Genomic DNA, 17,230 nt, shown 5'->3' with positions numbered 1-17,230 from the left:
GAGAATATCATGGATAGCCAAAATAACAAACCAATGGATCATCGAACAAATGAACCCAGAGTTCTCACTCAAGGCACAAATGACCAGGTTCAAATTATTCTACTTTGGGCTCATTATGCAAAGAACTAGTCCCCTCTATTGTCCAGTTTTTGAAATCATGAAAATGCTCATCTGTGTAATGTCTTGTAAAAACCAAAACAGGATTTATTTCCCATGAGAAGTTGTTTGTACTGTATAATTAATTCCAAAATCTTATTGTAAAAGTTTCAATATTCCAATTTTATTTGGACATTGATAACTTTCTAAGATCAAAATATTATCTAGCTTTTTGCTGTTTATTTCAGATTCTTTAGATTCTTAAGCTTATAATTAAATTTTTCTTTCATTCAGGATTGAAGGCAGATTCACCCAGTGTTTTCCAACTTGTTATTCTGAATGTCTCTAATAGCTTAGAAGTAGTTAATGAGCATTTTCCAAAAGTAATTAGAGAGTGAGGTTTGTGAACCTCGTTTCCTTTAAATGCTGTGGTTGTGAGCAAGATGGCAAATCCTGTCAACTCCCAGCACTCAGACCCATGGAAAACTGCTGTCCTGTGGTCTCCTTGTCAGGACCAGCCATCTGAAACACAAATGGATAATCTCCTGTCCTCTCCTTATCCAGAGAAATTCCAAGGTACCGGTCTACTCACCAGTTCCTTGGTCTTTGCTGTGGTCATGGTGATGCCTTGCTTTTCACAAAACAGTTGCCAGGGTGGGCATGGCCAGTCACAAAGCATCTATTTACCAGAAGACAAAACTAGTGAGGTTGATGTTCACTGCCACAGCATTTCCCTTCCATCATAGGCATCTGCATGTGTGTCAAAATTGGCAAGTTGGTGAATGGAGCGTTGGGATGAATGTATACTACATTGATGCATGTACAAAAGGGCAGAGTCTGCAAGGTGATGCATCATCTCCCATCATGCCAATTCTAATTACCACCCCTCCCCACCTCCTCAAATCATGACCGCTTTCAAGAGCTGTCCTCAGTTCACCATACCTCCCCAGAAGTCACTCTCTAAAGAAGCCTGTAATGCTGGAAAAAGTAGAAAGAAAGAGAAGAGGATGACCAGCAGAAAGGTGGATGACTTAGTTACAGTGGCGATGGGTGCACCTTTGGAAGACTTGAAGAACCAGGTTAGGGACAGAACGTCATGGAGAAAATCTATCTATGTGGTCACTAGGAGTTAACACCAATTTGATAGCACTTAATCAACCAATCAATCAATCAGCCAACCAATCAATTCTTTTATCCTTGGGTGCCTATGGGGAACAGCCTGAGAACCACCTACCATAGTTTTTGGCCAGATTCCCCAATATCAGGAGACATGCATGGACACTTAATCTTGAATGCTTCTAATGAGGCATAAATGCAGTAAACAGAAATCATTCTTATTAAAGCCTATTATTCTATTTATGTCTTTTATAGAAGAAAAATAATCAATCTAAATGTCTTTATAATATTCTCTTGAGATTTTTTCCCCCTAATATCTTCTCTTTGCTGGAGCTATTTTAGTAAGTTGCCATGCTATTCAAAAGACTTTGTGTTGATTCCCCCATACACATACACACCTCACATTTTGTTGACAAGGAACAAAGAACACCTGTACAAAGGAGTAAACATTTCCTTCTGCCTCCATTTCCAGATAGGAATGTGGGGCTTATAATAAATAAAATATGTTTGCTCCAGATAGAAGGTTAGACCTGCCCTATCACAGCAAAAAGGATGGTTGTTAAAATCAGCATTTAATGATCTGAGCATGTGTGAAAATACTAAGTTTCATTTCCCCAAAACATGTGGTTTAATGTCACAGTTCCCAAATTACCTATGTTTTATTACAATTCTTTCATTAGAATGACCAAACAGTGCCCAGTTTTTTCAAACACTGTCCATGTATCTATTTTAGCTTGTTTCATGTTCCTATATAGCTGTTATATATGACTGTTGTAAATGAAAGAGCAGTTTACTCATTTTATGAAGAATTATGGAAAGCTTTCTTAACTGTCGACTGAGCTTGTAATGAAAGCAGATGCAGCACTTTACATCCACCTTCAAATGTTGTCTTGTACTCTCCGAACATGAAAAACTGAAATGACAAAATGTTCACTATAGTACTATGTTTGATGGGTGGGAAGAGATCTCATATGTTCTTGTATCAGAATAGCTTAGAATTTGATAGAAGTTGCCTTCCAGAGTATGGGGGAACAGATCAAGAAACAGAAGGCAATAGGTTAATAAGACCAGACATTTTAAATGCGATACAAACTGTTAAGTATTTTTACCAGCATTTGCAGCTGTCACATTTATAGACATCATGGCTATTGGAGAACATACAGAGCACAAATATTGCTAATTAGATTGAGAAAATTCTCAAAAGCAGACTATTATGATATTAGCATCAAGTACCTATTAGTGGCTTTCATCTCTGTTAGTTGCTTAGTTATAGCACACATTCTACATCCAAACCTTTTGATATCAAACCCTAAGCTTCTTTTCACCTGTTTGAAGGACCTGAGCTTTTAGCCGGGTGATTCACATATCAGGTATGATGACTGCTGGCTAATAATAAATAACAAGTGGCACCTTGTTTCAGTATGCAAGTCATTGAACAGACAAGACTTCCCACAATGTGCCAATAATTAAAAGACTCGTACAACTGGAGAGCACACTACTGGGGAAACAGGATAGAGTGTCATTGCTATATAATTAAGAACTTCCCTGGAACAGCTTGACAGTCTTCTCATCTTGTCTGCACCTGACTGATATTGTACCCTCACTTCTGCTGTGTGATAAACAAAAAGAATATGGAAACAAGTTACCCATATGCTGTTTGATAATATTTGTGAATGAGGGACATAAATTGGTAGTCAAGAGCTTCAGTTCTGTTTTAGATCTGCACTTAATACTAATAATTAAATAAACAACTTAAGCCTATGACTGTCTTCTGAACTCAATTCCACTAAACCCACTAGAACTTACTTCTGGACTATTCCACATAGAATTGTTACCTACATTTTCTTAATAGCAACCACATGGTGACCATAACCTATGCTCTCCAGGCAATATAAAAGACTCAACATTGCTATTGACCTCCTTAACATTATGCATGCTTCTAACACAGGAGAAACTACTTTGCCTTATAATTACAACGCTCTATGACAATCTTTTTTTTTTTTTAAGTCATTTGAATGACTTCTGAAACCCTACCACAGGAAGTAAATCATGTTTTAATCCTCCCCATCAGCTTTCAGCTAAATAGCACGGACACTTCTATACCTATCCCTTTGAAATGGTGTACATTTCTTCCCTAGGGTCACCTGTAGCAAGTACATAATTTCCATATAAATTGCTTTTTCCCAGAAACAAATAGGGAGGGGAATTGAAAATAAATCCTTTCAGGAAATCTCTAAACTGTAAAAACTGACCTTTTCAAGAAAAAAAAAATAGTGACACTATCTGTCTGAAATCTGGAAAGATACACACTCTCAGAAGAGACTACTATAGTACTGTACTGAATGTGGAGAAATTCCATTTCCAAATGGTTTAGACACTGGGAGAGGTGAACTATGTCAATCTAGGTAATTGGCAGAGAAAACCAAGGTCCATGAAAATGAAATATTCAGCACCCAATCAGGAGAGTGCATTTCCACTGAAGGTGGGCTTTCACAAGAGTGGAGGGCAATCTTCATATTGCCCTTATGTGTTTTGTTTTTCCCTTCTCCAAGCATAGACATCAATTGTTTGTGCTTGTGTGGGGTGATGTAATGTATGTTACTGAAGAGAATATCTGTAGCTCAGGGTTGAATTGTGGAGTCACTGGAGCACTGAAGATGTTGCCTAGTCGGACAATGAAACATCTGCAAATCAACAGCCAAGCTCAGAGAGCACCAAGGACTCCACACAATACATTATGTCAAACACCTCCTCTTACATAATGACATGTGCCATTGCAACTGAAATATGAAAAGGGAGAGTTTGAGTCATGGTGTTACAATGCACATTTCATCACGTTGGTCTCACTGTGATTAGGAAGGTATGGGCATTTCTGAGGCTGGCTGGAAACCAGATAACAGATAACCACCCAGAGGCCTCCGATGGGAGGAGATGGGCAGGGATAAATTAGATAAATAAAATAAATAAATAAAACCCCAGCCAAGAGCAATATGGCTGGAGCTAGTCATTAGTGATGCTCGTTGCAGTATAGATTATGTTTTATTTAATGGTTTGTATAACTTTGTTTTGGTATTTGTGCTTGACTGAGATTTTAGATTTTAGGCTGGAGGGAGCAGATGGCTGAGATCAATCTTCTGAGAAAGCAACTGTCCTTCCTTCCTGTGTGTAATAAAGATTTAAAATTCTTATTTAAACAGGGGTGCTCATTCTGGGAAAAGGGTCTAACATTTAGTACATGCTTACCCAGTAGGTCAAGTTCCCGAAGGAGGGGCAGCCATTTTCCTCTTGTCTGATAAACCTGTGGCAGAGACGATTTCTGTGGAGTAAAGTGGCTGTTGGCAGCATATCTACTTGGCTTTCCCCAGGATTTGCCAGGACAGCTCAGAAGGATTAGGAAAGGAAGGTTCTGAGGTCCCTTGTGAGAAACAGCAGAGCCTAAAAGGCCACATCCTGTGCATATATAACATCCCATAACTATAAAATGCCATTTGATACTGTCAGAAAGAAAGAAAATAAGTTGCAGCTGTCCAGTTATTTACTTTTCCTGTTAGTTCAAGGATAGGCATGAAGCTTCAGATTTCCCGGAGTGAGGTTCTGATTTAAATCTGCATCTAGCCATGGTAATCCTAGGGCAATTCCACACTGTAGCCTAAGTATGTCTCCCTGCTGCTCCTGTTTCTTCAGCCAACATTCCAGGCTGGATTGCAGGGGGGTTGTAGCACGGTTGGGCTAATGCTGACTATGGCCACCACCAGATCTGATTGGTTGCTCCGCTGCTTCTTGCCCTTCCCATCCCTACAAGGAGTGCAAACTTTATTAGCTCGCTTCTGGGTAGACACAGCCTACCAGTGGGTGCTTTTTCCTTTTAGAAATTGCTTTCTCCTTGTTACTCCCTATGCCTTTACTTTGCTTTCTCAGATGTTTGCAGACATGCATACCTTCACACACACTCACACACACACACACACCCCCTTCCCACATTAACTCCTTTGACACTAACACAGATCCTTTCTTTTTTCTATTTTATTTCTATGATACCATCTTTGCTCTGATAAGCAAAGGGAACAACAATAGGAAACAGCTGGTTCTTCATTCATCTATGAATCCATGGAAACTCTGTAGCAGGGAAGAACTGATAGTTCAGCTTCATAGAGACAACATAGAAATGTTCCTACACTGCAATTATTAAAGATGTAAAACAAATAAAGGGAATGGAAGTTCCGCAGTACTGTGTGCAGGGGGTGAGAAAGTAAGGGGAGCCTGCGTCACCTTGCCTGGAAAGAAATGGAAAAGGTGCTTACCAGGTGTGGTAAGGGTTGAATGGAGCATGAATTTCTAGGGTTGAGAATCGTAATGGACCATTGTTGTTAAAAAGTGCTGACCAGCAGAGGTCAAAGCAGCCCAGGATAAAATGGCGGCACCAGGCAGTGAGCAGCTGCTGGAGGAGAAAGGATATGCTAGACACTGCAGTCAATGGAGTGCTGTTGATCCTCTCCTCCGAAAAGCTTAAGGCAGCTTGATTAGAAAATACCAGTTCTGAATCCAAGCTGGAAAACATGGGTGTGGGGTGCATTTGCAATGGGCTGGGAATGGGAGGGGAAGAATGTCGTCTATTCCTGCACTCAGGAAGTGGTGAGTTGGGATGGCCAAAGTGAATTCTTTGACTAGAGAAAAGACAATATCTATGTTTATTGCTGACTGGAAACCCCTCATGGACTTTTTGTGTGAAACAGAAAAAAAATATGATTTATGGTTTTGATGATTGGACAGGCTAGATTATAGAATGAGAAGAGTCATGATGTAACTTTAAAGAAAGAGGTAAATTTATAATGGTACTTATAACTTCTGTAAAGAAGATCAGAAGCTACTTCTTGGTATCTTTTTTCTTTTCTATTTTTCTTTTTCTTTCTTTCTTGTACTTTTAGCTTTCTCTTTGATTTCTTTTCTTTCCTTTCCTTTTTTCTTCTTTCCTTTATATTAGTTTGTATTAGTTTTTACCTTTGTTTTTAAAACTTTTAATAACATTATGTACTGTATGTATGTGGAAGTGGTGAATGGGCTAAACAGAAAATGCAGATCGTCTTCTAGTCCATGCAATCTCCTGTCTTAAAATCTAAACTCCAAGTCAACTTCATACCCATTTTCAAGAGAAACAGGAAAGACACAGAACAGATTACAGGTAGTCCTCATTTAGTGGCCACAATTGGGACTGGCAACTCAGTTGTTAGTGAAGTGATCACTAAGTGAAACCATGACTGTACTTATAATCTTACTTCAGCTTTCCTTTGCTTTACAGACCTGCAAAGTTTGTAAATGTGAGGATCGGTCACAGAGTTACTTTTTCATCACCATTGTAATTGTAAATGGTCACTGTACAAGGCAGTCACTAAATGAGGACTCCCTGTACAATGCTCCTTGAGCCATATGCCTTAAAGATTGAAAAATCTGGATGAAAACTGATATACACAAGCCAGATTTCAATCTATATTTCAAGTTAAAAAACCCCTGTTAAGAAGGCCAAGAAAAATGCAGAGTGCATGGAAATATCTTGGCTTAAGTGAGGCCTCTCAAATACAGTTTTTTTTACAGTAACCAGGCAACAGAATATGGAGCCTGTTTTTGACATCTGTTGCTGGAGTTGTTGAACATCCAAGGTGCCCAACAAATGACTCTTTTATGTTGCAGGTGATGAGGGTTCATTTGCTAGATCTGCAGGATGAGATGAATAGTACACTTCTGTTGAGTTGGAAGGTATATTGCTTCTCTCATTACTGTGCAGGTCACAGGACAGTATACTGCACTATAGCCTTTGCAAACACTAATTGTTACAGGCTGATTTCAGGTTTCAGCTTGAACTTCGGCAATACTACAGAGCTGTCTTAAAGAAGGTTTGAGTCCTACTCCTATGAGTAGGAATGGCAGGTACTAAACTGGATTGAATAAATGAGCCCAGGGAGATGTTAGAGTCCCAGTACAATGCAGTATGCCATGAACATGGATAGGCAGAGTGAAATGGCTTTGGAAAAAGATAGAATGTAGATCTAGCCCTGGGAATGAGCGAATCATTAAGGGGGTAGTTTTAGAAAAGATTGCTCAGTCCTGAGAAAGAAGAAAGGGTGAGAAAGGAACTTAAAATAACCCTGCCTTGATTTTGTTTGGTATAAATTGTGGTAGAGAGAAACTCGGCTAGCTTTCAAAATTCTGTTATTATATCCTGCAACAATAAAGAGCATTCCTGAAATCCTTCCTGTTCCTGTTTTTTGACTTTCCTACCTCAACAGGCGGACAATTATTAATTATGCAAACAAGCCAAAGAATGATTAAATTATGATGATATGGTTGAGACTTGCCCAAGACCTTTTGCTGCATGTGATGGAGCAACCCATGATAATAGTCTTTCTCCAAGCCAAAGGCCATAGTATTTGTGGAGTGGTCAAATTGTTTCAGCATCCAATGCTAAGTACTTTTCCCCATATGTAGCACAAACATCCAGGGATATGTAGAAGGGGCTTGGAACTCATATGAACCCCTATGAACCTTGTATTAATATAAGGTGGTTGCTGATATATTATGTCCCTTATAACACAACGCTCCCAGAGGTATAAAGTAGAGCTTGCTGCTATAGGTTTTGTTATTATAACACACAGGAGCATGCTTTCTGTACTTCTAGAAAAGAGCATGATTTTAATTATTTTATCACATTTCATGTAATGCAATTATTACTAGAAGGGGAAGGAATCCCTTCTAGCGATCACTATCACTACTAGAAACAGCAGCTTGCCAAAACATTGTCAGTGTTGAATTTCAGGAACCCTGAGATTATTGTCCTGGGCAAAACCTGTCCCAGGAAATAGTGAAAGCCATTTGAAATGAAGGCAGAGGACCCTTGTGCTTAAACAGCAAACAGGCCAAAGTTTTTCAGATATGGATATCGGGTTGCTGGCACTGGGATGTTTCTGCTCCCAAATTTTCAATAACCCCCCCCCAAAAAAACAAAATGGGGATGGCAGAAATCAGTTTAATTCAACCCACTTTTCATCATGGACCCCAAAATCATTACAGTCAATGAAGACTTGCCTTTACCTCCTAGTAGGAAATTCTTGTTTCCTTTTCCCCATTTGCCACCCCAGTGTTGCAAACTAATTTATGTTTGAAACAAATGATGATGTGAGACCTTGTTTGTAATGTTGGGCTCTTGGGATCAGATGGGGTTGTTCATATATATATCTGTGATTGCAGAAATTAGAATAAACGCCTAGTAGTGTCCAGCAATTGCTTTTTCTTTCTAGATATTAGGCAACTGGAATAACTAAGACCATTTTTTCTTTCTTTCAGAATCAGTAATTGCCTGGAGCAGCTGGAAGCTGCAGTTCTTGCAACATGTATAGCAACTGAGGTTACAAATTATCTGGGAGTAATGCAGTATGATGACATCCTATTTCTCAGAAGGATACGGTATAGAAAAAATATGGTTGTCATGTGAACAACTATGGGTTATTATACAATATCCCTAGGAAAGATGGTGTGCCAATCATGTTTTCACTGTTTTCAGTTGTAACACTTAAAGCAGGAATCACTTTATGCTGCTATTCCATAGAAAGTACCAGGCCTTCACAAACTAGCTTTCATTAGATTTGAACTAGAGATTCAAGATTTGAGGAAGGCATATAAGGATGGGGGGGGAAGTGTAAGGGGAGGTAAAGAATGATATGTGTATCATGATATTGTCATGCAAATGACACAACTTCCTATAGAGAACCACAGAGTTGACCTTGGATAAACTATGCAACAGCAGTTAGAAATATATGATTTAAGTCCAAGACAGGAAGAAAACATGAGAAAGCAATTATGCTGTCAGGCATTTAAGAATCTGTTATTATAACATATATCAGTAATGTAGAGTTCCAGATATTCTTGTGCAGTCATTTCTTGACCTAGCCTACCCTGACACTTACATACTTGTATCAGGTATCATGAGTGATATAGATGATACAGCTGCATCATTTGTGTGATGATGTCACGGCACACACATCATCACATTAATGTCATCATGGCTCATAACGTACACCTATGAAAGGCCATGATTCAGCTTGAGTTTGTGATACAAAAGCAATTATTTAGGCTGTTCAGAAATTCAAGATTTGATCTGAAAAAAAAATGTCCATAAATTAATAATGGGGAAGCAATAAAATGCTTGCAAACCTTTATCTTTTAGTGGAATAGGATTAAAAAATAGCATGGATGATAGCCCTTTGGTGGATATTAACTCTGCTAAGTATCAACTGAATATCTTCAAGTATTTCATTTTAATGAATGTTTGAACTATTGTTCCTGAAATAAAGCAGAGATCATGGATGAAGTTAGGACAGCATGTAGCTTTCATATGATTCAGAAAACAATATTAAATTGTGTTGATTCAATGCAAAAAGTAACATAAAAATAGCATCTTTCAAAATATTAAAGAAGTAAGCTCTTACCTTGTTTTTCTGGTGTGCCAGGCATAACACTGAAAAATGACTATTGACTTGTCTTCGTGGTACGTATAGCTTTGTTGCCTGTGTTCACTGGGCTTTCTGGGGTTCCAAGAGGGCTGATTAGCTGGTTGTCAATCTTGACCATTCCTGAAGGGAACCTCTTATCACTCGCTTAAGTGAGTTACTAAGCTGGTCAGGGTACATTGAATTTGATCTCTTCTAGGTAGGACTCAGAAGAACCACCATTAGCTTGTACTTTTGAGAGAGGTAGTCTCCTGCCTCTGTTCATTGGGTCTAATGGAGTAACAGGAGAGTTTTCATAGCTAGTTAGCAACTTGTCCTCTCATGGAAAGGGTACCCTGATCACTGGCAGTACTAAGTTATGTCAGCCTTGTTGTTTGCTGGCAATAGTCTGTTTTAATTAGTTATTTAGCAGAGGCAGGTCAGCACAGTGAAATAAAATCCCACAGAGAAAGAAGCTGGCCCAGGAAAAACAAAATTCAAAGCCTTAACACTTCTTAGAAGTAAACATTTGAGCCATCATCTGTATCTACCTGGTATCCTTTCATTTTTTGTTGAGAGACTTGAGACTGATGTCAATCACGCAGAAAAGATTTGACTCAAGATCGTGTACCAGACTGGTCAGCTTTGAGCTCATGTTTCCAGATGAACTGAACTCTCAGTTGTATTGATGGAATCAGTATAGAAATGTAAAAGGAGAACACAAAATGAAGGCTAGTGGCTGGCCACTGTAAAGATGATGAGAAGTAAGAAAATGAATGAAGCCCAAACCAATGTTAGCTTTGCCATGTCAAAAGAAGCTTTGAAGCAGATTGTCTCTTCAATTCATGAATCTGCTTTGATGGGGTGGCTTGACTGAAGCTTCATCAAATCAAGGAACTCTTTCAAAGCATTTACCACCCTAAAAGTGATGGATGGATGGATGGATGGATGGAAGGAAGGAAGGAAGGAAGGAAGGAAGGAAGGAAGGAAGGGGTGAGCCCTGTAGTAGCCCTGCAGTGAGCACATCACCATGATTTTTTTTTACATTTTGCTGGTCTACGACATTAATAAAGATTTATTTGACTTGCTGATGCCTGATGCTGAAGCAGACTACATCTGACCTTCAAATTAGTATGTGAAAGATAGAATCTTGACCAGAGCCATTGAACAAGCAGTGCTTTGGATACTGAATTACTGGTCTAAGTCCTTTTGCTTGCAGTTCAACTGGTAAAGTTTAAAATACTGCAAATTATTTATATTTCAAATTTCATCACCACCCATCTCACTCAAAGAGTGCTAATCTTGCAGTCTTTCAAACTTTACTAATTTAACTGCAAGTAAAAGGGAGGTGGGCTATCAAAATATGGTTGGCTGTAATATGCTGTCATCTGGGACATATTGACTAGGACAGGGCCACAACTAGGGTCTGGGTCACCCGGGGCAAACATGGATTCCGCGCCCATTTTGGCGCCCTCCCAGCACTCATTTTGGCATCCCCCCAGGGTGGTGCCCGGGGCACATGCCCCAGTTGCCCCCCCTCCCCCACTAGTTGCAGCCCTGGACTAGGATGAGTATCTTGTCAAATGCTTGCTACCTCAAGGATTGAAAAAGGTCAGGTAGGGGAAGAAAACTAGTGGCCATTAAGAGAGGTCTCCATGGGTCCTTGGTCCTACATGGTGGTTTTGGTTCCAAAGGATTATAGAAAATCTCTTGACAGCCTGAGAATAATGGCGAGGATTAATAACATCCACATCATAAGCAAACATTATCAGAAAAATCTTAAATACATATTTTCTCCAAAGACAGGACGAAGTAGGGCTAGTTGGTTACCAGTGATGTTTTTCTTTTAGGAGGATTGACTTAAAGATAAAACATTAGAGCTGTAAGACTAACAGGAACAAATTCAGCAGTGGCAGTTAACGACTCAGTGTTCAAAACAAAGATTTCTATTAAGAGAATAGCAGATCAATTGGACCATTTAAAAAGCATGATTTTGCTACCTCCTGTGAGTTTCCAGCTAGAAACTGAAAAGGACAATGTATTTCTCTATTAGCAGGGTCAAAGAAACATTTTACTCAGCATTACACCATTTAACAAACCAGCCCTTCCTGTGCCTGAAATGGCAGGCTAGGCCACTTAGGAGATTAACCTTTCATCACCAGTTACCATTAAGTGGGGAAAGGCTTGACTGGCTAAATGGTTGGGTTTCCAACTGATATTAGATGTACAAAATGATAGTTTATTAAAAAGGGAGGGAGCAGCTCATGTCATTTCCAGTATTACCTCAGAAATACCCTCCTTCTAAATTGCATAGAAATATGTTATAATTTGTTTTATAATCACCTGGCTCTGGAATTTAAAATGTAGTCCTTACATTGACTAAAAAATATCCATTCAGTTTGAAGAGTACCCCTTCTTTTGCATTTCTAGACTATATAAATAGCATACAACTCAGAGAAGATCCAACATTCAATGCTTGAACACACCAGGAATTTCCAATACTCAGTTCTTAAGGCTCAATAAAGCAATGCAAGGGGAAGCTTTTCCTTCATTCTTGCTTGCTTGCTTTCATTCATTTTACATAATGTATTTCATCTTTCTTTTAATGATGTATGAGATGAAGTCAGAATTATTTGTGTTTCACTTATATGAGCAAGGAAAAATCAAGCAAGATAGATTAGATAGATAGACAGACAGAAAGACAGATAGACAGACAGACTACAGACTACAGAGAGAGATAGACAGTCAGACAGACAGATGAGAGAGAATGTGAACTGGCTAGAAGGTTGAACATCTGGTTCCCTTTAACCTTTCCTAGCTAATATAGTTACTGCAGGTTGCAGTGGACATGAATCAACAACTGGCTTGCTCTCAGGGACTGGATCAAGCTGAAGAAAAGTCAGCAGAAAACACATATGAACACTGCACAAAGATGTCCAGTTTTGCTCCAGTATAAACTGGTGCACAGGGAGAAAAATACAAGTCTCTCCTCCAAAGAGCCATATCTGGGGTTAGGTAGGCCTGGACCCACTATTTGTGCAAAGAGTGCATGTGGAGGAAGCCACTGTTGTTGTTGTTAGTTGCGTATTTCAAGAGTCTAGGCACAAACCAAGCAAAGGAGGGATTAATTCTCTAAGGGGAGCATTCCCATAGCAGAGACTTTAAGTTGTCATAAAAGTAGATGGTGACTGTTCTTTTAAAAAAGGTTAATGAAGCTTAGGCTGATGCAGGAGTTAAGACATTTGGGAGTCCATTTCTTGCCTGTTAATTGCTGGGTATGATTTTTGTTTTCCTGGGAATGAGGCGTAGGCACTCCACCACAAAAGCCTGGATTAGTGTTGTTTGCATTATAACACTGCAAATAAGATTGGCAAAAAAATAGATGATGACACAGTGAAAGTGTGCATACCATGGGGCCAGAGCAGGTGGAGTAAAAATGAAAAAAGCTAGTCAAGTGATGTATGAGTGTGTGTGCATGTGAGAGAAAAAAAATCACTGCATTACAGAATATCTATGATATACAGTATATCTGACATTTATTATTTATCTGACATTTATCACTGTGTTAGAGATTCCAGATCCATGATGATTTTCTTTCAGACAGCCATCTAATCAATGCTTTCTTACAGTGTTTCATTGTATCCCATCAATAAATCATCTCTTTTCTAGTCTTCCACTATTTTGAAAAAAAAGCAGTCCATCATGTGCCAGTAACAAAATCTTAAAATGCATATAATAGTAGAGAACAGGGAATCTTTTCATATAGAAGTCCTGACCTGTGCCAAACAGAGAATCCAGCTGATGGTCACTTACATACTGATGCATGGTCTATTCTTCCCCAGGTTACATAATGAACAGATCTGTGCATTCCTATTTTTTTTTAATTCTGTATTTGCGCAGGGAGGAGGCAATACAGAAAAGAGCATAAATAAGTATCAGGGTAAAAATATAGGCCAGTATGTTCCATACAATAAATCTTTTCATTCTTGTTCTTCCATAGAAGACAAGCTTGCAAAGTTTTTCAAGCCATGATAGAAACAGCTGAAAGGTCTTGATTCTGTAAAATCTTTCATCAAAGCCAAATACAGTATGTAACAGACAACAGTATAATGCTAATAAATCCCTCTGGCCAGAAAGATGTTTTACTGAATATAGGAGAGGAAGTGAGGGGGGAGAGGGAGTCCATTACGGCTGTGGGAAGCTTCAAATGGTTGCTTTGATTTGGTGAAGATTTGCGTGAAGTACCTTTTCAAAGCTCTTCCATAATGAAGGACAATTCCCTGCTTCTAAAGTGAAGAGATGCCACTCTGCTGCTTTGCTCCAAGGCTTCATCTGACAGTTCCAGTAGTCAAGAAGAGGGTTCTGCCAATGTGCTGCACAAGCACAAAAAACTCTTCCTGCTACTGGAAGTGTTGGAGGAGGCCTTGAGATGATACAGATGACCTCTTGGAGAATCACACCATCTCCTCAATGAGAACAGAATTGCTTCAGCAGCACAAATCACCTCATCAAACCAAGACACCTTACACAGATATGCATTTCTGTTTTGCATGCAGTGGAAGGAACTAAGATCTGAGACCAGCAAGCTCATGGAGTGAAGTTTTCCCACAGATGAAGATATATTGGAGAGATGCTGTCTGTAGAGTCCATACCTTCTATGGCAGAGATGTTGCCTGTTAAGTCCATCTATCAAGCCCTTCATGGCATAGGGCTTGGCTATCTAAGTGACCACTTGGCTCCAGTTATTTCTCCCTGTCTGGTGAAGTCTGGCAGGGTGGGTCTGCTCTGAGTCCCGCTGATTAAACCATGCCGCCTTGCAGGACCAGGAAGTGTGCATTCTCTGTTGCGGCACTTGCTTTCTAGAATGACACTGTCCCAGAAATTTGTATATCTCCCACTCTAATGACATTCAGAAAATCATTAAAATTTTGATTGTTCTCCCAGGCCTTGGGATAGGATGGTTGCAGAGTCCCTGTGGTTTTGTTTTTTTATTAGTAGTGTGTTGTCTTCCAGTCAGTTGGGGGTCTCTTCCCCCCCCACCCCTCCTTGGTATGTTGGATTTTTTTCCTTTTAATTGTAAGCTCCTCAGAGACTTTAAGGAATCCGGTGGCCTCAAAATTTAATTAATTAAAGAAAGTTACTAGATTTATAAATAAATTTATAAATAAATCTAGTGACTAGATAGAGAGCCAGGTTGGTGTAGTGTTAAGGCATCAAGCTAGAGACCGAGAGACCATGAGTTCTAGCCCCAACTGAGGCACAAAGCCAGCTGGGTGACCTTGGCCAGTCACTTTCTCTCAGCCCTAGGAAGGAGGCAGTGGCAAACCACTTCTGAAAAACCTTGCCAAGCAAGAAAACTGCAGGGACTTGTCCAGGCAGTCACCAGGGGTCAACACTGACTACTGTAGAAGGCAAAAAGAAAAAAAGAAAAAGGAAAAAAGAAAAAAGAAAAATAGAAAAAGGAAAAAAGAAAAGATTAGTAGGCCAAAGGAATGCTGTGGATGTAGTGTACTTAGCCTTCAATAAGGCATTTGATTAAGTTGATCATAGCTTCCCTCTTGATAAAATGGAACAATGGATATTGGATGGTTCCAATTCCAGATGGATTTGCAGTTGGTTGAACTACTGTACCCAACATGGAGTCCTTAATAGGTTAACATCTCCATGGAGGGAGAGATGCAGTAGGATACTTCAGGGCTTTGTCCTGGGCCCAGCAGCTAGGTAAGCTCCAGGTCCCATCCTTGAAACTATGTCTTCTAACAGGACAGAGAAGGAAGTCTGCCTTCTCTGTTGTGGTACCTGCCCTCTGGAGTGGTTTCTCCTCAAAGGTTTGCATTGTCCTGACTTTGCTGTCCTTTAAGTGAGTCTTGAAGACCTGGCTCTTTCTGGAAGACCTGGGATGAGTGGTTTGCCTTGGATGCCTGTACTATTGGGCCTTGTCCTTTTCTCTTTATCAGATCATATCATCTTATTGGGGACTTTTGATTGGTCATTTTTATCGTAAGCCACCCAGAGTCAATTGAGTTGGGCAGCTCTGTAAATTTGATTTTAAAAATACATAAAATGCTGTGTAGCTGTTTTACTTTGTTATGTCTCAAAATGAGTCGTTTTCAAAAAACCAAAGGAGATTTATATTGCTATAATAGATTCAGAGTTGAAAGTTAGAAAATTGGCACAGAATGGGGGCCATTTTCAAATTATCAAAATACTCATTTTTTTTTCCAGCTTCCCCTGCCAGGTTTTTGTCATCTAATTTCAGTCTCTGTGACTTTGGAGTTAATCAACATGTACTGTGGCCAGTCAGGTCCCAAACAAATCCTATTCTTGCACCTTCCCAGAAGGCAAGAAAGCTAGTAAGTTTACTGAGAAGGCTGCAATATATGAATGATAAATTGCATTTGCCATGGCGGGGCAAAAATTATGTATCCTCGATCAATATTAATAGCAAATAAATGATGTTTGCACAGTATGTGAAAACAGACTATAAGTATAACCCCCCCTCATTTTTATTAGAACTCTAATAAATCAATTTTAAATTGCAAGGCATCTGTAAAAGAATTCCTCATGCACAAAGGAACTTATTATTTCCTTTCCTATTGAGGAAATCAATGAATTCTGTGTAAACTACACCACCTACTGAACCGATAAAAGAATTGCTGTTAACCCTTCCCCAAAATCGGATTGGATGTGCTTTAATTCTATGGATGTTAGTCTCAATCCTGCCACCATTTAAGCTTATAGAGAAGGCAGCCTCTAGCTAGGGCCAATGTGGGGGACCCTTCATCAGGGAAGGGCCACAATCTGCTGGTAGTTGCATATCTAATAGGATCAAAGTTGGTGGTGGACAAGGACCATACTTTGTTCCCTACCCAGCAAGCAATCGGAAGATATGAGTGATTATTTCTGTCAACAGCCTTTGCTAAGCCTTCAGGTGTTGTTTTGAATCACACCAAGGAACATCAGTTTTCCACCTTTAGTATAGGAGAGACCTATAGATGGATCTATTTGAACATCGAAGTATGAACTGATCCTGGAAGGGAAAAGGAGACACATTTTCCCTTGGAGTATGGAGGTGAGCACTCCATAGCAGCAAGGGACTGAACTTCTCAAATAGGGCTGATAATTCCATTTGGCTTCTTGCTGGCAAATCAGAGACTGCTCACCTCCAGCTTCTGTAAATCAGTTCCATGGAAGAGCACATGCTTTGTTTGCAGAGTGGTTCAAATTTATTTCCCAGAACCTTTAACAGACAGCTGAGAAAATTCTGTCTGAAACTCTAAAAAGCTGTTAACCATAAGGACACAACTGAGCTAAATAATATCCACCAGAAATTTAATTTTTTTAAAGTTTTTTTTTAATTGTATGGAATAGTAATTTCAGCAGAAGGAGACATCCTGGCTAGATTTTTCTCTTTCAAAGGTAACAGTACTTCACTTAAATGGTAAATCATAAGGTATGTTGGTGCAGCAACTTACAAATACCCCCCTCTCTCAAGTAGATGACTCAATTTGTTCATTTACTTTAGGGAGTTGTTAATTAAA

This window comes from Candoia aspera, chromosome 3, assembly GCF_035149785.1.
Source record: "Candoia aspera isolate rCanAsp1 chromosome 3, rCanAsp1.hap2, whole genome shotgun sequence".
NCBI lineage: Eukaryota > Metazoa > Chordata > Lepidosauria > Squamata > Boidae > Candoia > Candoia aspera.
Note: the sequence above shows the minus strand (reverse complement) of the source record.